The 26,214-nt window shown below is 43.4% G+C and overlaps 1 protein-coding gene across 20 annotated transcripts in view; it reads right to left on the bottom strand.

The window, feature by feature from the left end:
• LOC309509929 (uncharacterized protein) overlaps window positions 1-2,452 on the bottom strand; it is a 66,102-nt gene extending 63,650 nt beyond the window's left edge. For 9 of the 20 annotated variants that reach the window (XM_082184933.1, XM_082184930.1, XM_082184919.1 and 6 more), the window contains exons 1-2: window positions 2,123-2,432; window positions 1,894-2,023 (exon numbers count right to left, since the gene is read on the bottom strand). The gene's annotated coding sequence lies outside the window, so the exon portion shown is untranslated. Of the gene's footprint in view, window positions 1-1,893 lie in introns of all 20 variants that reach the window. The other 11 variants (XM_082184934.1, XM_082184932.1, XM_082184925.1 and 8 more) reach the window with 7 other exon arrangements.
• Between the last annotated feature and the right edge of the window lie 23,762 nt (window positions 2,453-26,214).

The raw sequence follows: 26,214 nt of genomic DNA, 5'->3' as shown, positions 1-26,214 counted from the left end.
ACACATTTTTGACTGATCGTTTTTTGACTCGTAGATATTTGAATATATTGCTTGATATTTGATACCCGTTCGAATTAGATTTTTCTCAAAAGTGACAGCACGTGTGATTTGTGGATTACTGATAAGCGCGAGTCTGGAGTAACAGGCGTTTATTGATTCATTCTCAGTGTTGAGAAACGTAGCCTTCATGTGTTACGTTATTGTGTTAATAATAACTAAAGTAGCCTACCTAATTATGTTACATATTTATCTTGTATGAAAACTAGCGCGTTCATTACTTATGGATTAAAAAGTAGGCTACCGTTGTATCAGTGCTGCGCGAGCTCTCTCTCTCACAAACACGGACGCGCGCACACAGAGAGAGAAGATAATTGTAAAATGAAAAATTGACGGGCTAAGTTTAAATTTTGTTCTTGCTTGTTTTTTTCTGTCAAAATGTCAGAAAGCATTTTGTATTATCCATCCGTGTTTTTAAAATTCGTTAAATGACGGACGTTTTACTGTTAACACAGTAATGTCGGATTCGTCTTAAAGCCTACTTGTTATTATTTTTAGAATAAGTGATTCGTTATGCTATTATTGGACTCCTGTCTATTCATTGTCAACTGTTTTCTATAAATATGTTTGTATTGGCTAACATTTCGCAAAGACAGCACGTCACAAATAGAAGCCCTTTTCCCTGTGGTTAATTTTTAGTATCATATTTGGATATTGGAATAATAAATTAAGTAGCCTATCTTAATTGTACATTGTTAATTGTTCCTGTTTTTTTTTGTTTTTTTACTGTTTTCTAAGGGTTTATACATTTTAGACAAGTTGACCAGCACACATTATATGCAATGCAATATAATGCATGTGTGTCGTATATGTGACATATTTTGCACACAGGTAAAGGTGCCCAATATCAGTCATTTCTAAAGTAAAAAAAAAAAAAAGTTTTGGAAAATAGCTCTTTATTTGATAATCATTCAAATTTGTTTTCTATACAGAGATATCGACATCGGTAAATATCGGTATCGGCCATAACAACATTAATATCGGTTATCGGTATCGGCCACAATTTTCACATCGGTGCATCACTAAAAAGAACATCAAAGTGTGATTGAGGTAGTGATAGAAGCTTCATCGACGGGAAAGCATCGACCCATTGTCTGATGAAAGCTCATTGACAACAGAATAATCATGATGAGGAATATTTAGTAAGTAAGATTTCTGTCATGATGTGATTTAAGCGTTTATCTGCTAAAATGACTGAATCTCCATCTCTGCATTTCTTCTCATTTTATTATTAAAGTTCGATTTATTTTTTTTCTGTGGTCAGTTCAATTGATATGAACAGATATTATTATTAATCATATTAATTTTATTTTTCATTTCTACAGGAATTCAATGATTAAATGGGTTTAAGAATCAACCGTTCTTGTAATACATTTTACTGATTTTTTTATGTAAAGTTTGTGTTTTTGTTACAGTTATGAGTTGTTTATATAATTATTATTTGGTATTTTAAATTACTTTGTTTATTTATAATTAAATACAGTATATTTTACATTAAATGCCCATATGGTACGTACTATTTGTAACAATATTAAGGTAAAAATATTAGCCCATCACGCCCTTCAATGGCAAACACTAAATAAGCTTACAAAATGTTTTTGACACAGAGCTGCTGAACTCATGTGCTCAAAATCTTGACACGCCATTAATTTTCAATTAAATAACTGTCCCAAATAGTTATTCATTTATATACGTTAACTTTACCGACCGGATGAGTGTGTAGGCCTACATGTTTAGTATGTTTATGGGCCTAAGTTTATTTGCTTTCGCTAAAACTCGTTTATCCCTCTTTGTTCATTTTTGAAGTGAACTTTTTGCCTGTATTATTATATTTACCTACTGTTTTGGGCTGAACACACGAGTAGAGTCGCAGTCGGTGTGCTGTAGCTGTGAGTGAGTTTGTCCTAAACTCCCTGCGCTTCTAGTCCGGGATCCGCCATTACAGTTTCTACCGTGATAGGAGGAGCTGTCAGGAGAGAGTCGAAGCGAACAAACTTGTTTAAATAGTTTAGACGCAAACGGTCCTCATTGATATAATAACTGTGAAACGTTTTAATAAACTTACCGTGACATGTAAAGACATTGTTAGATTTTGATTTACCCGAAATGGTGTCTGGTTATCCGATATGAACGCTTTCGGTTTCACTGTTGACAGGAGAGTTCCTCCCAGACTGAACTGAACGATGACGTTGAGCTGCGTGCTCTCTGTAGTTCTGTCTGCTGCATAGACTACTGACATAGTATAAGAAATGGACACAGCGACCCCAAAGAGTTCAACGGAGAAAAGTGAAGTCAGATAGAAACACTCACTCCTGATGACTGAGCGAACTGTGCAGCCTCAAACTGAGCTTCTTCTTCTTGTAGGATTCCGGCAGTGTAGACGCTGCTGAGCGTATTACTGCCTTCCACAGGTCAAAGTTTGAACTAAATTCTCACATACAGTCCTGTATCATGCAATAACTGAAGAACTGCCTTGGAGATCAGTTTATGCTCGTCACTGTGACCAAACAAAGAGAAAAGAGAAAAAGCCTTAACTCCAAGTCCTGCCAGTTTAATAAATAATATATTTATTTCTGCCCTATACTTTCTGCATTCTAGGAAAACATGCACTACCGTCTCAAGACTCCCACATTCACACAATCCAGAAACATGCTTTCCTACAATGCACAAAGAATAATTTAACCCACAGTGCCCCAACCTCAATCTACACATTTTAACTGAGTCCATACGGGACAAAATGATACATAAACATCTTTTCCTAACTTTAGGTTGTATGGAAAAGTAGTGTCTACCCCTAGTTTCCTTTTCCCACCCTCTCTGCCATTCATTTATTAAGCCCTCTTTAATTTGTTCCCTCAGTTCCACTCTCCCTAATAATACATGGACATCTACTTCTCTTCCTAAGCTCTCCTTTGCAATGTTATCCACCCGCTCATTCCCCCTCACCCCAGCATTCCCGGGAACACAGCAAAACCTCATGTTGCAGACAAACCTAATTCTAAAAAACACATTCAACAGTCAACACTGAAAAAAAATTATTTGTTGAATTTAAACAAATGCATTAAGTTGAACTAACATTTATTGAGTTCAACTTAATGCATTTGTTTAAATGTAGCTAAAATCAATTGTGTGCAACCACTTAACATATAAAAAATTATTAAATTCAACGAATCATTTTTTTTCAGATATCATTTACAATGTCAGGACGAGCTTTAGATTTTCATACTTTAAAATTTTCTAGAGCAGCTGCAGAATCAGAGCAAATAATGACTTCCCTTGGTTTTCCTTCCTCAATCCACCATAGAGCCCATACAATTGCCATTAATTCGGCAGTGAGAACAGAACTTCCATTAGAAATACGTCGACCAATTTCCAACCCTAGCTGTTCCACATATACCCCAAATCCAGCTTTCCCACTAACTGGATCTCTAGATGTGACGTAAACGACCTGTCTGACAGTAGTAAGTCTTCTAGTAGCTGTGCCAAGAGAAATCTGAATCATTCCCTTCCGAATCTTCCAGAGACGGAGAGCGTGAGTAGGAGCTGTCCATGAGCTATAGGAGTAGGAGCAACTTAATGACTCTCTATGGGCTTCTCCCTTGACTTTATCAGACTTTATGCCTCCACATCCCCCCGATTGACTGCGAGCTTCTCCTCCTGTCTATACGGTAATTTCTCTGTGCGACAGAGAGTCGCTTGGTTATGACGCAATCGTTACCCTATTTTTACAAAAAGACTTCTACAATGAGTCAAGGCTTGATTATTTTAATTCCCATACCAGATAAAGATCATAGATATTTAGATAATCTCCGCCCAATCACTTTGCTTAACAATGATTATAAAAATTGTACACACGTTCTTGTCAATCGATTGAAAGAGGGCCTTAATGGGGTAATTAATGAGGTTCAATCGGGATTCCTTAAAGGAAGATCTATTCACAACAATGTAATATGGTTGAATACAATCATTTGATAAAGGAGGATGGATATATTCTTTTCTTAGACTTTAAGAAAGCCTTCGACACGTTAGAACATTATTTAAAGCTTTAGAGCACTTTGGTTTTGGTGAGCACTTTGTCAATATTATAAAAAATTATTTATAAAGATATGAACAGTTCCATTTCTCTTCCTTACGGCACTTCACAAAGATTTCCTATTAGTCGTGGAATAAGACATGCCCTCTATCCCCTCTTTTATTCATTTTGGCTGCAGACATGTTGTCTACTTTAGTTATTCATGATCGAACGATACAGAAATGAAATGTATTTGATAAAAGTATAGCAATCAGTCAATTGGCAGACGATACGTTATTCTTAAAAAACAAAGATCAAATTCCTCTGGTTATTTCATTAGTTAATACCTTTTCTAAGGCATCAGGACTCCAGCTAAATTTAAGCAAATGTGAACTTTTTGCCCTACATCAGAGTGATATCACTTGTCTGCATAATATTCCGGTAAAATATAAGGTGAAATATTTAGGCATTACAATTACCAAAGATCAGAAAATTTGTACAAAAGATACTTTTGAAAATAATCTACAAAAAGCAAACCGAATCTTAAATTGCTGGTTACAAAGAGACCTTTCAAGTTTTGGTCGAATTTTATTAAATCCAGATTGATTTATCCCGATCTTTCTTTAGCTCCCCCCGCAAATTTTATTAAAACATGTTCCCGGAAAATGTATAATTTTATCTGGAGGCAAAAAGCTCATTATATTAAAAAAGCTGATATTGTTAAATCTTACGAACAAGGTGGTTTGAATGTGATTGAATTTGAAAACATGAATATTTTGTTAAAACTCAAATGGCTAAAAATGTTTGTATGTAATGAAGATAGTTTTTGGTTTACAGTTCCTTCAGCTTTGTTTCAAGAATTTGGTGGAATTCAATATTTGCTCTATTGTGATTTTGATTTATCCAAACTCCCGGTGAAATGATCAACATTCCCTCATCAAGTTCTCTTATTTTGGAAATTGGCACATACACACAATTTTACACCTCATAATGTTTCTATTTGGAACAACAAATATATATTGCACAGGAACAAATCTGTATGCTTTAAGAATTGGCTAAGCAGAAGTATGTGGTCGGTGAAGGATCTAATGGATGAAAACCTTTTAGACTATAATGCTTTTACATTGAAGCATGGATTTACCTGTCACCCGAAAGAGTTCTTCACTGTCATTAATGCAATACCTTCTGGCATAAAAATGCTGATGAGATGCTCCCTTTCTTATGCTAAAGTTAAACCAGTTCTTCCCACTTTATTCATTGGAGATATTCATTTTAAAAGTGTTCATTGTACTAACAAGTATATAAGACAGGTCGTCTTAATAACATGTTATCCCTGTCAAATTAAAAGAAATAAGCTAGATCACATGTTTAATAAGAATACTGTAAAATATCTTAGAAAAGCTTATTTAAGTTTTCCTATTCCTCCTAAAGCAAAGAAACACACTTCAACATCTTAAATGAGATTTATCCTTCTAACAAACTCTTAAATCAAAAATGTAATACAGATATTGTCCCCTGAAGACACTGACCATATCTTCTTTACATGCAATTTTTCCAAAGTCTTCTGGATATCAGTTCAGGACTGGTTGATAGAAAAGGAGGTGGTTGTTGATGGTTTTGCTTTTACTTTACAACATCTTATTTGGAATTTCCAAAGACTGATGTGTTCATTTTTATTTGATTAATTACATTGTAATAATGGCAAAATATTTCATTCACAAATGTAGATTTTTTAAATCCTTAAGAGAAGTCCACTACTTGTGTTCAAAAATGATCTAAAGTGTTTTTCTAAAGCCTTTGAGGGAATGAGAGGTGGGAGTGCGATGAAGCTGCTTGATCTTTTGATTTCATATGATTTGGTGTGAATTTAATTTAATTTAATTTAATTTAATTTAATTTAATTTAATTTAATTTAATTTAATTATTTTATTTATTTATTTTACCCTAAGTGAGATGTAAGATATGATTTCAAATATGTCTATTTTCTTAGTTTTTTTAAGTAATTGTTTGGTTAAACTGTGTTGAGCCTTTCATTCGAATTTTGTACATACTGTAGAATGAATACTTTTGCCTTGGTTGTACGTATAATTTTGTATTCAATAAAATAAAATAAAATAAATAAATAAATAGATAAAAAGACTTCTGCGGGGCCATAGCGTAAGACACAAGGTAATGGAGCCTTTTATACATTGTCGTGTTTCTTTAGAAATAAACAATGGACACATGGAGTCTTTAAACGCCTCAGATGTAAAAGTTATTAGCTGTCAAAGTGACGCCAAAATGAATGGGAGTCAATAGGCTTGTTTGAGATGCGCATTGCCTCGCCTGATATGTAGTCGAGAGGAGGAGCGGCTGCAGTGAGGGGAGGAGCGGCTGCAGTGAGAGTAGGAGCGGCTGCAGTGAGAGGAGGAGCGGCTGCAGTGAGAGGAGGAGCGGCTGCAGTGAGAGGAGGAGCGGCTGCAGTGAGAGGAGGAGCGGCTGCAGTGAGAGGAGGAGCGGCTGCAGTGAGAGTAGGAGCGGCTGCAGTGAGAGGAGGAGCGGCTGCAGTGAGAGTAGGAGCGGCTGCAGTGAGAGGAGGAGCGGCTCAGTGAGAGTAGGAGCGGCTGCAGTGAGAGTAGGAGCGGCTGCAGTGAGAGGAGGAGTGGCTCAGTGAGAGGAGGAGCGGCTGCAGTGAGAGTAGGAGCGGCTGCAGTGAGAGGAGGAGCGGCTCAGTGAGAGTAGGAGCGGCTGCAGTGAGAGGAGGAGCGGCTGCAGTGAGAGTAGGAGCGGCTGCAGTGAGAGGAGGAGCGGCTGCAGTGAGAGTAGGAGCGGCTGCAGTGAGAGGAGGAGCGGCTGCAGTGAGAGTAGGAGCGGCTGCAGTGAGAGGAGGAGTGGCTCAGTGAGAGTAGGAGCGGCTGCAGTGAGAGGAGGAGCGGCTGCAGTGAGAGTAGGAGCGGCTGCAGTGAGAGGAGGAGCGGCTGCAGTGAGAGGAGGAGCGGCTGCAGTGAGAGGAGGAGGAGCGGCTGCAGTGAGAGGAGGAGCGGCTCAGTGAGAGGAGGAGCGGCTGCAGTGAGAGGAGGAGCGGCTCAGTGAGAGGAGGAGCGGCTCAGTGAGAGTAGGAGCGGCTCAGTGAGAGGAGGAGCGGCTGCAGTGAGAGTAGGAGCGGCTCAGTGAGAGGAGGAGCGGCTGCAGTGAGAGTAGGAGCGGCTGCAGTGAGAGTAGGAGCGGCTGCAGTGAGAGGAGGAGCGGCTCAGTGAGAGGAGGAGCGGCTGCAGTGAGAGGAGGAGCGGCTGCAGTGAGAGTAGGAGCGGCTCAGTGAGAGGAGGAGCGGCTGCAGTGAGAGGAGGAGCGGCTCAGTGAGAGGAGGAGCGGCTGCAGTGAGAGTAGGAGCGGCTCAGTGAGAGGAGGAGCGGCTGCAGTGAGAGTAGGAGCGGCTCAGTGAGAGGAGGAGCGGCTCAGTGAGAGGAGGAGCGGCTGCAGTGAGAGTAGGAGCGGCTCAGTGAGAGGAGGAGCGGCTGCAGTGAGAGTAGGAGCGGCTGCAGTGAGAGGAGGAGCGGCTCAGTGAGAGGAGGAGCGGCTGCAGTGAGAGTAGGAGCGGCTCAGTGAGAGGAGGAGCGGCTGCAGTGAGAGTAGGAGCGGCTCAGTGAGAGGAGGAGCGGCTCAGTGAGAGGAGGAGCGGCTGCAGTGAGAGTAGGAGCGGCTCAGTGAGAGGAGGAGCGGCTGCAGTGAGAGGAGGAGCGGCTGCAGTGAGAGTAGGAGCGGCTCAGTGAGAGGAGGAGCGGCTGCAGTGAGAGTAGGAGCGGCTCAGTGAGAGGAGGAGCGGCTGCAGTGAGAGTAGGAGCGGCTGCAGTGAGAGGAGGAGCGGCTCAGTGAGAGGAGGAGCGGCTGCAGTGAGAGGAGGAGCGGCTCAGTGAGAGGAGGAGCGGCTGCAGTGAGAGGAGGAGCGGCTGCAGTGAGAGGAGGAGCGGCTCAGTGAGAGGAGGAGCGGCTCAGTGAGAGGAGGAGCGGCTGCAGTGAGAGGAGGAGCGGCTGCAGTGAGAGGAGGAGCGACTCAGTGAGAGGAGGAGCGACTCAGTGAGAGGAGGAGCGGCTGCAGTGAGAGGAGGAGCGGCTGCAGTGAGAGGAGGAGCGGCTCAGTGAGAGGAGGAGCGGCTGCAGTGAGAGGAGGAGCGGCTGCAGTGAGAGCAGGAGCGGCTGCAGTGAGAGGAGGAGCGGCTGCAGTGAGAGGAGGAGCGGCTGCAGTGAGAGGAGGAGTGGAAAAAGCGCAGGCAAGACTGACAGTTCTCTCTTCTCGCAGTGGATCTGACACCTGTGAGATCAAAGGTGGATATCGCGGGATTCACGCTCATGCACAGTGTGGCTAATAAACTGGATATAATTTAAGTTCTGTTGCTTTTATATGAAAATAATTATAATGAACAAGACACCCATTTAATAACATACCAAAGACGTGTTTATCAATCATTTTTACTTTAATTACATGGTATACAAATATATATATTTGTATAAATATGACAATCAAATAACCCATAGATCACACTGTCAGAGAGTTTGGGAATACTAACACATAATTTATACACACATAAAAACATGAGATCAGAGTTTTAAAATCAAACAGTTTAAAAGAGAACAATACATCACGCTTGTTTAAACCAATAGGCTTGTTGGAGATGCGCCTATAGCTAGTGGTGGGCAGATCGAGGCTTCGTGAAACAATGAAACAGTTCTCGAGGCTTCGAAACAATCCGACACCCGTCTCAACGGTGACACCTAGTGGTCTCTTTATTATTGTATTTTTCTAATATGTGAAGCTTGTAACCTGTAGGCTCCTCACTGTGCATAATGTTATTTGGGTCATGAAAAATGAATATTAATAAAATAAATCAAGCCACAATGTCTCACTTTTTTTATAGATTTTTATTCAAATATATGAATTTCTCTGCTGTGGAAGGACTTAGTCCTTTTTTTACAGATAATTTCTCCAGCCTTTGAAAAAAATCCTCTCACAATGAACACTTGTTTCTGGCATGCAAAGATATTTTTTAGCAAGGACATACAAATAATTATATTATTTTTAATTGTGAATTATATTGCCTCTCTTTATGGTTTTTTTGGACCTTGTAATAGTGCCGACCTGTACGACACGAGTCCCAAACTGTCTGCCATTTCTTATTGAACGCTTCTAAAATAAAATATTTTCCTTCTGATCTACTGAGTGAAATGTTTATATTTGGTTCTTTCATTTTTATTGATTCTTTGGCTATTTTGTCTGCTTTCTCATTACCTTGAATTCCCACGTGTGCTGAAACCCACATAAATCGAATTATTATTCCCACCTGTCGTAAACTGTATAACCTGATCATGATTTCTGTTAAAATGTCAGTTCTATTTGTTTCCAATGATTGTAAACTCCCAAGAACTGCCATTGAATCAGAGCATATTATTACTTTATCAGGTCTAACTTCATAAACCCATTAGAATAGCTGTCATCTCAGCTGTATATACTGATGTACCATCTGTTATCCTTCCAGCCTTCCTCACCTTAAACTCTGGAGCATTGAATGCCGTACCTGTCCTTCCAGTCTCTAAACTCTTCGAACCATCTGTATATATTTGAAGAAATGAGTAGTGTGAGGTTTTTTTAAATACTCATTAACATATTTGTTTATACTAACAACTTCATCCATTTCCCTTCTATTCTCGTGTAATTGTATGTCAATTTCAGGTTGAGTATCCAAGGTGGAATTGGAGATATTACTACTATTGGTGCAAATGATTTTGAGTCTAGACCATCTTCATTAACCCACCCCTTTATTTCCCATGCAAAGCCTTTACCTGTTGCATTTAAAACTAGATGCGAAAGTTCGTCGAGACAAACTTTAAGTTGGCTTGAGAAAGTTTGGAGCAGAACGTTTTTTGCTAGGCGGTTGCTAGGATGTTGCTATGGTGTTGCTAGGGTATTTTGGGAGGTTGCTAGGGTGTTCTGGGTGGTTGCTAGGGTCTTTTGGGTGGTTGCTAGGTGGTTGCTAGGGTCTTTTGGGTGGTTGCTAGGCGGTTGCTAGGGTGTTTTGGGTGGTTGCTAGGGTATTCTGGGTGGTTGCTATGCGGTTGCTAGGATATTTAGGGTGGTTGCTAGGGTCTTTTGGGTGGTTGCTAGGCGGTTGCTAGGGTATTTTGGGTGGTTGCTAGGGTATTCTGGGTGGTTGCTAGGGTATTTTGGGTGGTTGCTAGGCTATTTTGGGTGGTTGCTAGGGTGTTTTGGGTGGTTGCTAGGGTATTCTGGGTGGTTGCTAGGCGGTTGCTAGGATATTTTGGGTGGTTGCTATGGTGTTTTGGGTGGTTGCTAGGGTGTTCTGGGTGGTTGCTAGGCGGTTGCTAGGGTGTTATGGGTGGTTACTAGGATATTTTGTGTGGTTGCTATGGTGTTGCTAGGGTATTTTGGGTGGTTGCTAGGCGGTTGCTAGGGTGTTTTGGGTGGTTGCTAGGTGGTTGCTAGGGTGTTCTGGGTGGTTGCTAGGATATTTTGGGTGGTTGCTATGGTGTTTTGGGTGGTTGCTAGGGTGTTCTGGGTGGTTGCTAGGCGGTTGCTAGGGTGTTATGGGTGGTTACTAGGATATTTTGTGTGGTTGCTATGGTGTTGCTAGGGTATTTTGGGTGGTTGCTAGGGTGTTTTGGGTGGTTGCTAGGCGGTTGCTAGGGTGTTTTGGGTGGTTGCTAGGTGGTTGCTAGGGTGTTCTGGGTGGTTGCTAGGATATTTTGGGTGGTTGCTAGGGTCTTTTGGGTGGTTGCTAGGGTGTTCTGGGTGGTTGCTATGGTATTCAGAGCGGTTGATATGGTGTTACTAGGTTGGTTGGTAATTGTCACAGATGGTTACTATGGAGTTTTTATAGAGTTCTTACTTAACTAATCGCTATTAGCATGTAGCTATTAACTGCTAGCATGTGTAGCATGTTGAAAGTGCTGTTTGCTAGCATGAGTCAAAAGAGCCAAACCTCATCTCTATACGATGTTCTGATACAGAGATATAGGTCTTGCAAAACGGTTGCTAGGGTACTCAAGTTTGGTTGCTATGGCGTTGCTTTGGAGCTGGTATATTTAAATTAAGAAGTTTAAAGTGGTTTGAAGTTTAAAGTGGTTTGAAGTTTAAAGTAGTTTAAAGTAGTTTGAAGTTTATGATAGATAGATAGATAGATAGATAAAGTTAGATTGATAGACAGACAGACACACACACACTAACTCGCTCACACACTCACTCAGACACACACTCTCACACTCAGAGTTTATGAGTTTAGAGTTTATAAGTATAAATTGATGAGTTTATAAGTGTACGAGTTTTTGAGTTTACAGTTTATAAGTTTGAGTTTAAGAGTTCAGAGTTTATACATTTATGAGTTTAAGAGTTCATTAATCTATGAATTCATGAGTTTATAAGTTAATTAGTTTATAAGTGTATGAGTTTAGAGTTTATAAGTTTAAATGAAGTAAATTTAGTAGTTTGAAGTTTAATTTAGTTTGAAGTTTAATTTAGTTTGAAGTTTAATTTAGTTTGAAGTAGATAGATGAGTTTATTAGTTTAAATGAAGTAAATTTAGTAGTTTGAAGTTTAAATTAGTTTAAAGTTTAAATTAGTTTGAAGTTTAAAGTTTAAATTAGTTTGAAGTTTAATTTAGTTTGAAGTTTAATTTAGTTTGAAGTAGATAGATAGATGAGTTTATTAGTTTAAATGAAGTAAATTTAGTAGTTTGAAGTTTAAATTAGTTTAAAGTTTAAATTAGTTTGAAGTTTAAAGTTTAAATTAGTTTGAAGTTTAATTTAGTTTGAAGTTTAATTTAGTTTGAAGTTTAATTTAGTTTGAAGTAGATAGATAGATGAGTTTATTAGTTTAAATGAAGTAAATTTAGTAGTTTGAAGTTTAAATTAGTTTAAAGTTTAAATTAGTTTGAAGTTTAAAGTTTAAATTAGTTTGAAGTTTAATTTAGTTTGAAGTTTAATTTAGTTTGAAGTTTAATTTAGTTTGAAGTAGATAGATAGATGAGTTTATTAGTTTAAATGAGTCTCAATGGCTCATATAGTATATAGAACGGCAGTTTGGTTTAGTCTTCAAGGGATTTAGATTTGAATTTTTGTCGGTTGGTCAGTTTGAAAAAGTCAATGGGAGTTTTTCTGAGTTTTGATCGTCATTTTTAGGAAAACCGTAAGTCCGATCAGTTAGAAAAGATATAGCATACCGAGTCAGAATAGTCTGAAGGTCTGAGCCGAGTTTGGAGTATGTAGAGTTAAAGCTCTAGGCTGTATTAAAGTTATATTTTTTTAGTCTCAGAAGAAGAATAATAACTAGATGCGAAAGTTCGTCGAGACAAACTTTAAGTTGGCTTGAGAAAGTTTGGACCAGAACGTTTTTTGCTAGGCGGTTGCTAGGATGTTGCTATGGTGTTGCTAGGGTATTTTGGGAGGTTGCTAGGGTGTTCTGGGTGGTTGCTAGGGTGTCCTGGGTGGTTGCTAGGGTCTTTTGGGTGGTTGCTAGGGTATTTTGGGTGGTTGCTAGGCGGTTGCTAGGGTGTTCTGGGTGGTTGCTAGGGTGTTTTGGGTGGTTGTTAGGGTATTCTGGGTGGTTGCTAGGCGGTTGCTAGGATAATTTGGGTGGTTGCTAGGGTCTTTTGGGTGGTTGCTAGGCGGTTGCTAGGGTTTTCTGGGTGGTTGCTAGGGTGTTTTGGGTGGTTGCTAGGCTATTTTGGGTGGTTGCTAGGGTCTTTTGGGTGGTTGCTAGGCGGTTGCTAGGGTATTTTGGGTGGTTGCTATGGTATTCTGGGTGGTTGCTAGGTGGTTGCTAGGGTATTTTGGGTGGTTGCTAGGGTATTCTGGGTGGTTGCTAGGCTATTTTGGGTGGTTGCTAGGGTCTTTTGGGTGGTTGCTAGGCGGTTGCTAGGGTATTTTGGGTGGTTGCTATGGTATTCTGGGTGGTTGCTAGGGTCTTTTGGGTGGTTGCTAGGCGGTTGCTAGGGTGTTTTGGGTGGTTGCTAGGGTGTTTTGGGTGGTTGCTAGGGTATTCTGGGTGGTTGCTAGGCGGTTGCTAGGATATATTGGGTGGTTGCTAGGGTGTTTTGGGTGGTTGCTAGGGTGTTCTGGGTGGTTGCTAGGCGGTTGCTAGGGTGTTATGGGTGGTTACTAGGATGTTTTGTGTGGTTGCTATGGTGTTGCTAGGGTATTTTGGGTGGTTGCTAGGGTCTTTTGGGTGGTTGCTAGGCGGTTGCTAGGGTGTTTTGGGTGGTTACTATGATGTTTTGTGTGGTTGCTATGGTGTTGCTAGGGTATTTTGGGTGGTTGCTAGGGTATTTTGGGTGGTTGCTAGGCGGTTGCTAGGGTGTTTTGGGTGGTTGCTAGGGTGTTTTGGGTGGTTGCTATGGTCTTTTAAGGTGGTTGCTAGGCGGTTGCTAGGGTGTTTTGGGTGGTTGCTAGGATATTTTGGGTGGTTGCTAGGGTGTTCTGGGTGGTTGCTAGGTGGTTGCTAGGGTGTTCTGGGTGGTTGCTAGGTGGTTGCTAGGGTGTTTTGGGTGGTTGCTAGGGTATTCTGGGTGGTTGCTAGGCGGTTGCTAGGGTCTTTTGGGTGGTTGCTAGGCGGTTGCTAGGGTGTTCTGGGTGGTTGCTAGGGTGTTTTGGGTGGTTGCTAGGGTATTCTGGGTGGTTGCTAGGCGGTTGCTAGGGTCTTTTGGGTGGTTGCTAGGGTCTTTTGGGTGGTTGCTAGGGTGTTCTGGGTTGTTGCTAGGCGGTTGCTAGGGTGTTATGGCTGGTTACTAGGATGTTTTGTGTGGTTGCTATGGTGTTGCTAGGGTATTTTGGGTGGTTGCTAGGGTGTTTTGGGTGGTTGCTAGGGTGTTTTGGGTGGTTGCTAGGCGGTTGCTAGGGTGTTATGGGTGGTTACTAGGATGTTTTGTGTGGTTGCTATGGTGTTGCTAGGGTATTTTGGGTGGTTGCTAGGGTCTTTTGGGTGGTTGCTAGGGTGTTTTGGGTGGTTGCTAGGTGGTTGCTAGGGTGTTCTGGGTGGTTGCTAGGATATTTTGGGTGGTTGCTAGGGTCTTTTGGGTGGTTGCTAGGGTGTTCTGGGTGGTTGCTAGGTGGTTGCTAGGGTGTTCTGGGTGGTTGCTATGGTATTCAGAGCGGTAGATAGATAGATACACACACACACACACACACACACACACATACACACACACACTCAGAGTTTATGAGTTTAGAGTTTATAAGTGTATAAATTGATGAGTTTATAAGTGTACAAGTTTTTGAGTTTAGAGTTTATAAGTTTAAATGAGTTTAGAGTTCAGAGTTTATTAATTTATGAGTTTAAGAGTTCATAAGTATATGAATTCATGAGTTTATTAGTTAATTAGTTATTAAATTTAAGTTAATTAGTTTATAAGTGTATGAGATTAGAGTTTATTAGTTTAAATGAGTTTCATTGGCTAATATATATAGAATGGCAGTTTGATTTAGTTTTCAAGGGATTTAGATTTGAATTTTTGTCGGTTGGTGAGTTTGAATTTTTTTAGAATGCCCAATGTTAAGTCAATGGGAGTTTTTCCGAGTTTTGATCGTCATTTGTAGGAAAACCGTAAGTCCGATCAGTCTGAAAAGATATAGCATATAGCTGCAGATCAGTTTGAGTGTCTGAGCCGAGTTTGAAGTATGTAGAGTTAAAGCTCTAGGGCGAGTTTGAGTCAACAGTTTTAGTAAGAAGAATAATAATAATAACTAGATGCGAAAGTTCGTCGAGACAAACTTTATGTTGGCTTGAGAAAGTTTGGAGCAGAACGTTTTTTGCTAGGCGGTTGCTAGGATGTTGCTATGGTGTTGCTAGGGTATTTTGGGAGGTTGCTAGGGTGTTCTGGGTGGTTGCTAGGTGGTTGCTAGGGTGTCCTGGGTGGTTGCTAGGGTCTTTTGGGTGATTGCTAGGGTCTTCTGGGTGGTTGCTAGGTGGTTGCTAGGGTCTTTTGGGTGGTTGCTAGGGTGTTCTGGGTGGTTGCTAGGCGGTTGCTAGGGTGTTATGGGTGGTTGCTAGGGTGTTTTGGGTGGTTGCTAGGGTCTTTTGGGTGGTTGCTAGGTGGTTGCTAGGGTCTTTTGGGTGGTTGCTAGGCGGTTGCTAGGGTGTTCTGGGTGGTTGCTAGGGTGTTTTGGGTGGTTGCTAGGGTATTCTGGGTGGTTGCTAGGGTCTTTTGGGTGGTTGCTAGGGTCTTTTGGGTGGTTGCTAGGCGGTTGCTAGGGTCTTTTGGGTGGTTGCTAGGGTATTCTGGGTGGTTGCTAGGCGGTTGCTAGGGTCTTTTGGGTGGTTGCTAGGCGGTTGCTATGGTGTTCTGGGTGGTTGCTAGGGTGTTTTGGGTGGTTGCTAGGGTATTCTGGGTGGTTGCTAGGCGGTTGCTAGGGTGTTCTGGGTGGTTGCTAGGGTGTTTTGGGTGGTTGCTAGGGTATTCTGGGTGGTTGCTAGGCGGTTGCTAGGGTCTTTTGGGTGGTTGCTAGGGTCTTTTGGGTGGTTGCTAGGGTATTCTGGGTGGTTGCTAGGGTCTTTTGGGTGGTTGCTAGGGTGTTCTGGGTGGTTGCTAGGCGGTTGCTAGGGTGTTATGGGTGGTTACTAGGATGTTTTGTGTGGTTGCTATGGTGTTGCTAGGGTATTTTGGGTGGTTGCTAGGGTCTTTTGGGTGGTTGCTAGGCGGTTGCTAGGGTATTTTGGGTGGTTGCTAGGGTCTTTTGGGTGGTTGCTAGGGTCTTTTGGGTGGTTGCTAGGCGGTTGCTAGGGTATTTTGGGTGGTTGCTAGGGTCTTTTGGGTGGTTGCTAGGCGGTTGCTAGGGTGTTCTGGGTGGTTGCTAGGGTGTTTTGGGTGGTTGCTAGGGTATTATGGGTGGTTGCTAGGGTGTTTTGGGTGGTTGCTAGGTAGTTCTGGGTGGTTGCTAGGCGGTTGCTAGGGTGTTATGGGTGGTTACTAGGATGTTTTGTGTGGTTGCTATGGTGTTGCTAGGGTATTTTGGGTGGTTGCTAGGGTGTTTTGGGTGGTTGCTAGGGTCTTTTGGGCGGTTGCTAGGCGGTTGCTACGGTGTTTTGGGTGGTTGCTAGGGTCTTTTGGGTGGTTGCTAGGATATTTTGGGTGGTTGCTAGGGTCTTTTAGGTGGTTGCTAGGTGGTTGCTAGGGTGTTCTGGGTGGTTGCTATGGTATTCAGAGCGGTAGATAGATAGATACACACACACACACACACACACACACACACACACTCACTCAGACACACACACTCACTCAGACACACACACACACACACACACACACACACACACACACACACTCAGACACACTCAGACACACACACACACACACACACACACACTCACTCAGACACACACACACACACACACACACACACACACACACACTCACTCACTCAGACACACACACACACACACACACACACACACACACACTCAGAGTTTATGAGTTTAGAGTTTATAAGTGTATAAATTGATGAGTTTATAAGTGTACACGTTTTTGAGTTTAGAGTTTATAAGTTTAAATGAGTTTAGAGTTCAGAGTTTATTAATTTATGAGTTTAAGAGTTCATAAGTCTATGAATTCATGAGTTTATTAGTTAATTAGTTATTAAATTTAAGTTAATTAATTTATAAGTGTATGAAATTAGAGTTTATTAGTTTAAATGAGTTTCATTGGCTAATATATATAGAATGGCAGTTTGATTTAGTTTTCAAGGGATTTAGATTTGAATTTTTGTCGGTTGGTGAGTTTGAATTTTTTTAGAATGCCCAATGTTAAGTCAATGGGAGTTTTTCCGAGTTTTGATCGTCATTTGTAGGAAAACCGTAAGTCCGATCAGTCTGAAAAGATATAGCATAAAACTTCAGATCAGTTTGAGTGTCTGAGCCGAGTTTGGAGTATGTAGAGTTAAAGCTCTAGGGCGAGTTTGAGTCAATAGTTTTGTACAGAAGAATAATAATAATAATAAGTTTAAATAGGATTTCAATATATTGGCTTTCTCAAGCCAACATAACTAGATGCGAAAGTTCGTCGAGACAAACTTTAAGTTGGCTTGAGAAAGTTTGGACCAGAACGTTTTTTGCTAGGCGGTTGCTAGGATGTTGCTATGGTGTTGCTATGGTGTTGCTAGGGTATTTTGGGAGGTTGCTAGGGTGTTCTGGGTGGTTGCTAGGTGGTTGCTAGGGTGTCCTGGGTGGTTGCTAGGGTCTTTTGGGTGGTTGCTAGGGTATTTTGGGTGGTTGCTAGGCGGTTGCTAGGGTGTTCTGGGTGGTTGCTAGGGTGTTTTGGGTGGTTGCTAGGGTATTCTGGGTGGTTGCTAGGCGGTTGCTAGGATATTTTGGGTGGTTGCTAGGGTCTTTTGGGTGGTTGCTAGGCGGTTGCTAGGGTGTTCTGGGTGGTTGCTAGGGTGTTTTGGGTGGTTGCTAGGGTATTCTGGGTGGTTGCTATGCGGTTGCTAGGATATTTAGGGTGGTTGCTAGGGTCTTTTGGGTGGTTGCTAGGCGGTTGCTAGGGTATTTTGGGTGGTTGCTAGGGTATTCTGGGTGGTTGCTAGGCTATTTTGGGTGGTTGCTAGGGTCTTTTGGGTGGTTGCTAGGCGGTTGCTAGGGTATTTTGGGTGGTTGCTATGGTATTCTGGGTGGTTGCTAGGGTCTTTTGGGTGGTTGCTAGGCGGTTGCTAGGGTGTTTTGGGTGGTTGCTAGGGTGTTTTGGGTGGTTGCTAGGGTATTCTGGGTGGTTGCTAGGCTGTTGCTAGGATATTTTGGGTGGTTGCTAGGGTGTTTTGGGTGGTTGCTAGGGTGTTCTGGGTGGTTGCTAGGCGGTTGCTAGGGTGTTATGGGTGGTTACTAGGATGTTTTGTGTGGTTGCTATGGTGTTGCTAGGGTATTTTGGGTGGTTGCTAGGGTCTTTTGGGTGGTTGCTAGGCGGTTGCTAGGGTATTTTGGGTGGTTGCTAGGGTCTTTTGGGTGGTTGCTAGGCGGTTGCTAGGGTATTTTGGGTGGTTGCTATGGTATTCTGGGTGGTTGCTAGGGTCTTTTGGGTGGTTGCTAGGCGGTTGCTAGGGTGTTTTGGGTGGTTGCTAGGGTGTTTTGGGTGGTTGCTAGGTAGTCCTGGGTGGTTGCTAGGCGGTTGCTAGGGTGTTATGGGTGGTTACTAGGATGTTTTGTGTGGTTGCTATGGTGTTGCTTGGGTATTTTGGGTGGTTGCTAGGGTGTTTTGGGTGGTTGCTAGGGTCTTTTGGGTGGTTGCTAGGCGGTTGCTAGGGTCTTTTGGGTGGTTGCTAGGATATTTTGGGTGGTTGCTAGGGTCTTTTGGGTGGTTGCTAGGGTGTTCTGGGTGGTTGCTAGGTGGTTGCTAGGGTGTTCTGGGTAGTTGCTATGGTATTCAGAGCGGTAGATAGATAGATACACACACACACACACACACAGAGTTTATGAGTTTAGAGTTTATAAGTTTATAAATTGATGAGTTTATAAGTGTACAAGTTTTTGAGTTTAGAGTTTATAAGTTTAAATGAGTTTAGAGTTCAGAGTTTATTAATTTATGAGTTTAAGAGTTCATAAGTCTACGAATTCATGAGTTTATTAGTTAATTAGTTATTAAATTTAAGTTAATTAGTTTATAAGTGTATGAGATTAGAGTTTATTAGTTTAAATGAGTTTCATTGGCTAATATATATAGAATGGCAGTTTGTTTTAGTTTTCAAGGGATTTAGATTTGAATTTTTGTCGGTTGGTGAGTTTGAATTTTTTTAGAATGCCCAATGTTAAGTCAATGGGAGTTTTTCCGAGTTTTGATCGTCATTTGTAGGAAAACCGTAAGTCCAATCAGTCTGAAAAGATATAGCATATAACTTCAGATCAGTTTGAGTGTCTGAGCCGAGTTTGGAGTATGTAGAGTTAAAGCTCTAGGGTGAGTTTGAGTCAATAGTTTTTCACAGAAGAATAATAATAATAATATTAATAATAATAATAAGTTTAAATAGGATTTCAATATGTTGGCTCTCTCAAGCCAACTTAACTAGATGCGAAAGTTCGTCGAGACAAACTTTAAGTTGGCTTGAGAAAGTTTGGACCAGAACGTTTTTTGCTAGGCGGTTGCTAGGATTTTATGGGTGGTTGCTATGGTGTTCCTAGGGTATTTTGGGAGGTTGCTAGGGTGTTCTGGGTGGTTGCTAGGTGGTTGCTAGTGTGTCCTGGGTGGTTGCTAGGGTCTTTTGGGTGGTTGCTAGGTGGTTGCTAGGGTCTTTTAGGTGGTTGCTAGGCGGTTGCTAGGGTGTTCTGGGTGGTTGCTAGGGTTTTTTGGGTGGTTGCTAGGGTATTCTGGGTGGTTGCTAGGCGGTTGCTAGGATATTTTGGGTGGTTGCTAGGGTCTTTTGGGTGGTTGCTAGGGTGTTCTGGGTGGTTGCTAGGTGGTTGCTAGGGTGTCCTGGGTGGTTGCTAGGGTCTTTTGGGTGGTTGCTAGGCGGTTGCTAGGGTGTTCTGGGTGGTTGCTACGGTGTTTTGGGTGGTTGCTAGGGTCTTTTGGGTGGTTGCTAGGTGGTTGCTAGGGTCTTTTGGGTGGTTGCTAGGCGGTTGCTAGGGTGTTCTGGGTGGTTGCTAGGGTATTTTGGGTGGTTGCTAGGGTCTTTTGGGTGGTTGCTAGGCGGTTGCTAGGGTGTTCTTGGTGGTTGCTAGGGTCTTTTGGGTGGTTGCTAGGCGGTTGCTAGGGTGTTTTGGGTGGTTGCTAGGGTCTTTTGGGTGGTTGCTAGGCGGTTGCTAGGGTCTTTTGGGTGGTTGCTAGGGTGTTTTGGGTGGTTGCTAGGGTATTCTGGGTGGTTGCTAGGCGGTTGCTAGGGTCTTTTGGGTGGTTGCTAGGCGGTTGCTGTGGTGTTCTGGGTGGTTGCTAGGGTGTTTTGGGTGGTTGCTAGGGTATTCTGGGTGGTTGCTAGGCGGTTGCTAGGGTGTTCGGGGTGGTTGCTAGGGTCTTTTGGGTGGTTGCTAGGGTCTTTTGGGTGGTTGCTAGGGTGTTCTGGCTGGTTGCTAGGCGGTTGCTAGGGTGTTATGGGTGGTTACTAGGATGTTTTGTGTGGTTGCTATGGTGTTGCTAGGGTATTTTGGGTGGTTGCTAGGGTGTTTTGGGTGGTTGCTATGGTGTTCTGGGTGGTTGCTAGGATATTTTGGGTGGTTGCTAGGGTCTTTTGGGTGGTTGCTAGGGTGTTCTGGGTGGTTGCTAGGGTGTTCTGGGTGGTTGCTATGGTATTCAGAGCGGTAGATAGATAGATACACACACACACACACACACACACACACACACACACACTCAGAGTTTATGAGTTTAGAGTTTATAAGTGTATAAATTGATGAGTTTATAAGTGTACAAGTTTTTTGAGTTTAGAGTTTATAAGTTTAAATGAGTTTAGAGTTCAGAGTTTATTAATTTATGAGTTTAAGAGTTCATAAGTCTATGAATTCATGAGTTTATTAGTTAATTAGTTATTCAAATTAAGTTAATTAGTTTATGAAATTAGAGTTTATTAGTTTAAATGAGTTTCATTGGCTAATATATATAGAATGGCAGTTTGATTTAGTTTTCAAGGGATTTAGATTTGAATTTTTGTCGGTTGGTGAGTTTGAATTTTTTTAGAATGCCCAATGTTAAGTCAATGGGAGTTTTTCCGAGTTTTGATCGTCATTTGTAGGAAAACCGTAAGTCCGATCAGTCTGAAAAGATATAGCATAAAACTTCAGATCAGTTTGAGTGTCTGAGCCGAGTTTGGAGTATGTAGAGTTAAAGCTCTAGGGCGAGTTTGAGTCAATAGTTATTTACAGAAGAATAATAATAATAACTAGATGCGAAAGTTCGTCGAGACAAACTTTAAGTTGGCTTGAGAAAGTTTGGACCAGAATGTTTTTTGCTAGGCAGTTGCAAGGATGTTATGGGTGGTCGTTATGGTGTTGCTAGGCGGTTGCTAGGGTATTTTGGGTGGTTGCTAGGGTCTTTTGGGTGGTTGCTAGGGTCTTTTGGGTGGTTGCTAGGGTCTTTTGGGTGGTTGCTAGGCGGTTGCTAGGGTGTTTTGCGTGGTTGCTAGGGTATTATGGGTGGTTGCTAGGCGGTTGCTAGGATATTTTGGTAGTTGCTAGGGTGTTTTGGGTGGTTGCTAGGGTGTTCTGGGTGGTTGCTAGGCGGTTGCTATGGTGTTATGGGTGGTTACTAGGATGTTTTGTGTGGTTGCTATGGTGTTGCTAGGGTATTTTGGGTGGTTGCTAGGGTCTTTTGGGTGGTTGCTAGGCGGTTGCTAGGGTGTTTTGGGTGGTTGCTAGGGTCTTTTGGGTGGTTTTTAGGCGGTTGCTAGGGTGTTCTAGGTGGTTGCTAGGGTGTTTTGGGTGGTTGTTAGGGTATTATGGGTGGTTGCTAGGCGGTTGCTAGGATATTTTGGGTGGTTGCTAGGGTGTTTTGGGTGGTTGCTAGGGTCTTTTGGGTGGTTGCTAGGGTCTTTTGGGTGGTTGCTAGGGTCTTTTGGGTGGTTGCTAGGCGGTTGCTAGGGTGTTTTGCGTGGTTGCTAGGGTATTATGGGTGGTTGCTAGGCGGTTGCTAGGATATTTTGGTAGTTGCTAGGGTGTTTTGGGTGGTTGCTATGGTGTTCTGGGTGGTTGCTAGGCGGTTGCTAGGGTGTTATGGGTGGTTACTAGGATGTTTTGTGTGGTTGCTAAGGTGTTGCTAGGGTATTTTGGGTGGTTGCTAGGGTCTTTTGGGTGGTTGCTAGGCGGTTGCTAGGGTGTTTTGGGTGGTTGCTAGGGTCTTTTGGGTGGTTGCTAGGCGGTTGCTAGGGTGTTCTGGGTGGTTGCTAGGGTGTTTTGGGTGGTTGCTAGGGTATTCTGGGTGGTTGCTAGGGTCTTTTGGGTGGTTGCTAGGGTCTTTTGGGTGGTTGCTAGGCGGTTGCTAGGGTGTTTTGGATGGTTCCTAGGGTCTTTTGGGTGGTTGCTAGGCGGTTGCTAGGGTCTTTTGGGTGGTTGCTAGGGTGTTTTGGGTGGTTGCTAGGGTATTCTGGGTGGTTGCTAGGCGGTTGCTAGGGTCTTTTGGGTGGTTGCTAGGGTGTTTTGGGTGGTTGCTAGGGTCTTTTGGGTGGTTGCTAGGCGGTTGCTAGGGTCTTTTGGGTGGTTGCTAGGGTCTTTTGGGTGGTTACTAGGCGGTTGCTGGGGTGTTTTGGGTGGTTGCTAGGGTCTTTTGGGTGGTTGCTAGGCGGTTGCTAGGGTCTTTTGGGTGGTTGCTCGGCGGTTGCTATGGTGTTCTGGGTGGTTGCTAGGGTGTTTTGGGTGGTTGCTAGGCGGTTGCTAGGGTGTTCTGGGTGGTTGCTAGGATGTTTTGGGTGGTTGCTAGGGTATTCTGGGTGGTTGCTAGGCGGTTGCTAGGGTCTTTTGGGTGGTTGCTAGGGTCTTTTGGGTGGTTGCTAGGGTGTTCTGGCTGGTTGCTAGGCGGTTGCTAGGGTGTTATGGGTGGTTACTAGGATGTTTTGTGTGGTTGCTATGGTGTTGCTAGGGTATTTTGGGTGGTTGCTAGGGTGTTTTGGGTGGTTGCTATGGTGTTCTGGGTGGTTGCTAGGATATTTTGGGTGGTTGCTAGGGTCTTTTGGGTGGTTGCTAGGGTGTTCTGGGTGGTTGCTAGGGTCTTTTGGGTGGTTGCTAGGCGGTTGCTAGGGTGTTCTGGGTGGTTGCTAGGGTGTTTAGGGTGGTTGCTAGGGTCTTTTGGGTGGTTGCTAGGCGGTTGCTAGGGTATTTTGGGTGGTTGCTAGGCTATTTTGGGTGGTTGCTAGGGTCTTTTGGGTGGTTGCTAGTCGGTTGCTAGGGTATTTTGGGTGGTTGCTAGGCGGTTGCTAGGGTTTTCTGGGTGGTTGCTAGTGTGTTTTGGGTGGTTGCTAAGGTATTATGGGTGGTTGCTAGGCGGTTGCTAGGATATTTTGGGTGGTTGCTAGGGTGTTTTGGGTGGTTGCTAGGGTCTTTTGGGTGGTTGCTAGGCGGTTGCTAGGGTCTTTTTGGTTGTTGCTAGGGTCTTTTGGGTGGTTGCTAGGCGGTTGCTAGGGTCTTTTGGGTGGTTGCTAGGGTATTCTGGGTGGTTGCTAGGCGGTTGCTAGGGTCTTTTGGGTGGTTGCTAGGGTGTTCTGGGTGGTTGCTAGAGTGTTTTGGGTGGTTGCTAGGGTATTCTGGGTGGTTGCTAGGCGGTTGCTAGGGTGTTCTGGGTGGTTGCTAGGGTGTTTTGGGTGGTTGCTAGGGTATTCTGGGTGGTTGCTAGGCGGTTGCTAGGGTCTTTTGGGTGGTTGCTAGGGTCTTTTGGGTGGTTGCTAGGCGGTTGCTAGGGTGTTCTGGGTGGTTGCTAGGGTGTTTTGGGTGGTTGCTAGGGTATTCTGGGTGGTTGCTAGGCGGTTGCTAGGGTCTTTTGGTTGGTTGCTATGGTATTCTGGGTGGTTGCTAGGCGGTTGCTAGGGTGTTCTGGGTGGTTGCTAGGGTATTCTGGGTGGTTGCTAGGCGGTTGCTAGGATATTTTGGGTGGTTGCTAGGGTGTTTTGGGTGGTTGCTAGGGTGTTCTGGGTGGTTGCTAGGGTATTCTGGGTGGTTGCTAGGCGGTTGCTAGGGTGTTCTGGGTGGTTGCTAGGGTGTTTTGGGTGGTTGCTAGGGTATTCTGGGTGGTTGCTAGGTGGTTGCTAGGGTCTTTTGGGTGGTTGCTAGGGTCTTTTTGGTGGTTGCTAGGCGGTTGCTAGGGTGTTCTGGGTGGTTGCTAGGGTGATTTGGGTGGTTGCTAGGGTATTCTGGGTGGTTGCTAGGCGGTTGCTAAGGTCTTTTGGGTGGTTGCTATGGTATTCTGGGTGGTTGCTAGGGTCTTTTGGGTGGTTGCTAGGCGGTTGCTAGGGTGTTCTGGGTGGTTGCTAGGGTGTTTTGGGTGGTTGCTAAGGTATTCTGGGTGGTTGCTAGGATATTTTGGGTGGTTGCTAGGGTGTTTTGGGTGGTTACTAGGATGTTTTGTGTGGTTGCTATGGTGTTGCTAGGGTATTTTGGGTGGTTGCTAGGGTGTTTTGGGTGGTTGCTAGGGTGTTCTGGGTGGTTGCTAGGCGGTTGCTAGGGTGTTATGGGTGGTTACTAGGATGTTTTGTGTGGTTGCTATGGTGTTGCTAGGGTATTTTGGGTGGTTGCTAGGGTCTTTTGGGTGGTTGCTAGGCGGTTGCTAGGGTGTTTTGGGTGGTTGCTAGGTGGTTGCTAGGGTGTTCTGGGTGGTTGCTAGGGTCTTTTGGGTGGTTGCTAGGGTCTTTTGGGTGGTTGCTAGGGTGTTCTGGGTGGTTGCTAGGTGGTTGCTAGGGTGTTCTGGGTGGTTGCTATGGTATTCAGAGCGGTAGATAGATAGATACACACACACACACACACACACACACTCAGAGTTTATGAGTTTAGAGTTTATAAGTGTACAAATTTTTGAGTTTAGAGTTTATAAGTTTAAATGAGTTTAGAGTTCAGAGTTTATTAATTTATGAGTTTAAGAGTTCATAAGTCTATGAATTCATGAGTTTATTAGTTAATTAGTTATTACATTTAAGTTAATTAGTTTATAAGTGTATGAGATTAGAGTTTATTAGTTTAAATGAGTTTCATTGGCTAATATATATAGAATGGCAGTTTGAATTAGTTTTCAAGGGATTTAGATTTAAATTTTTGTCGGTTGGTGAGTTTGAATTTTTTTAGAATGCCCAATGTTAAGTCAATGGGAGTTTTTCCGAGTTTTGATCGTCATTTGTAGGAAAACCGTAAGTCCGATCAGTCTGAAAAGATATAGCATATAGCTGCAGATCAGTTTGAGTGTCTGAGCCGAGTTTGAAGTATGTAGAGTTAAAGCTCTAGGGCGAGTTTGAGTCAACAGTTTTAGTAAGAAGAATAATAATAATAAGTTTAAATAGGATTTCAATATGTTGGCTTTCTCAAGCCAACTTAATAAGTTTAAATAGGATTTCAATATGTTGGCTTTCTCAAGCCAACTTAACTAGATGCGAAAGTTCGTCGAGACAAACTTTAAGTTGGCTTGAGAAAGTTTGGACCAGAAATTTTTTTGCTAGGCGGTTGCTAGGATGTTATGGGTGGTTGCTATGGTGTTGCTAGGATATTTTGGGAGGTTGCTAGGGTGTTCTGGGTGGTTGCTAGGGTGTTTTGGGTGGTTGCTAGGGTCTTTTGGGTGGTTGCTAGGCGGTTGCTAGGGTATTTTGGGTGGTTGCTAGGGTCTTTTGGGTGGTTGCTAGGCGGTTGCTAGGGTGTTCTGGGTGGTTGCTAGGGTGTTTTGGGTGGTTGCTAGGGTATTATGGGTGGTTGCTAGGCGGTTGCTAGGATATTTTGGGTGGTTGCTATGGTCTTTTGGGTGGTTGCTAGGCGGTTGTTAGGGTGTTCTGGGTGGTTGCTAGGGTGTTTTGGGTGGTTGCTAGGGTATTCTGGGTGGTTGCTATGCGGTTGCTAGGATATTTAGGGTGGTTGCTAGGGTATTTTGGGTGGTTGCTAGGCGGTTGCTAGGGTATTTTGGGTGGTTGCTAGGGTATTTTGGGTGGTTGCTAGGGTATTTTGGGTGGTTGCTAGGGTCTTTTGGGTGGTTGCTAGGCGGTTGCTAGGGTATTTTGGGTGGTTGCTAGGGTCTTTTGGGTGGTTGCTAGGCGGTTGCTAGGGTGTTCTGGGTGGTTGCTAGGGTGTTTTGGGTGGTTGCTAGGGTATTATGGGTGGTTGCTAGGCGGTTGCTAGGATATTTTGGGTGGTTGCTAGGGTCTTTTGGGTGGTTGCTAGGCGGTTGCTAGGTTGTTCTGGGTGGTTGCTAGGGTGTTTTGGGTGGTTGCTAGGGTATTCTGGGTGGTTGCTATGCGGTTGCTAGGATATTTAGGGTGGTTGCTAGGGTCTTTTGGGTGGTTGCTAGACGGTTGCTAGGGTATTTTGGGTGGTTGCTAGGGTATTTTGGGTGGTTGCTTGGCTATTTTGGGTGGTTGCTAGGGTCTTTTGGGTGGTTGCTAGGCGGTTGCTAGGGTATTTTGGGTGGTTGCTAGGGTCTTTTGGGTGGTTTCTAGGCGGTTGATAGGGTGTTCTGGGTGGTTGCTAGGGTGTTTTGGGTGGTTGCTAGGGTATTTTGGGTGGTTGCTTGGCTATT

Source organism: Leuciscus leuciscus (assembly GCF_965113295.1).
Source record: "Leuciscus leuciscus genome assembly, chromosome: 1".
Taxonomy (NCBI): Eukaryota; Metazoa; Chordata; class Actinopteri; order Cypriniformes; family Leuciscidae; genus Leuciscus; species Leuciscus leuciscus.
The sequence above is the reverse complement of the archived record's forward strand: the minus strand, read 5'-3'. Positions and strand labels throughout refer to the sequence as shown.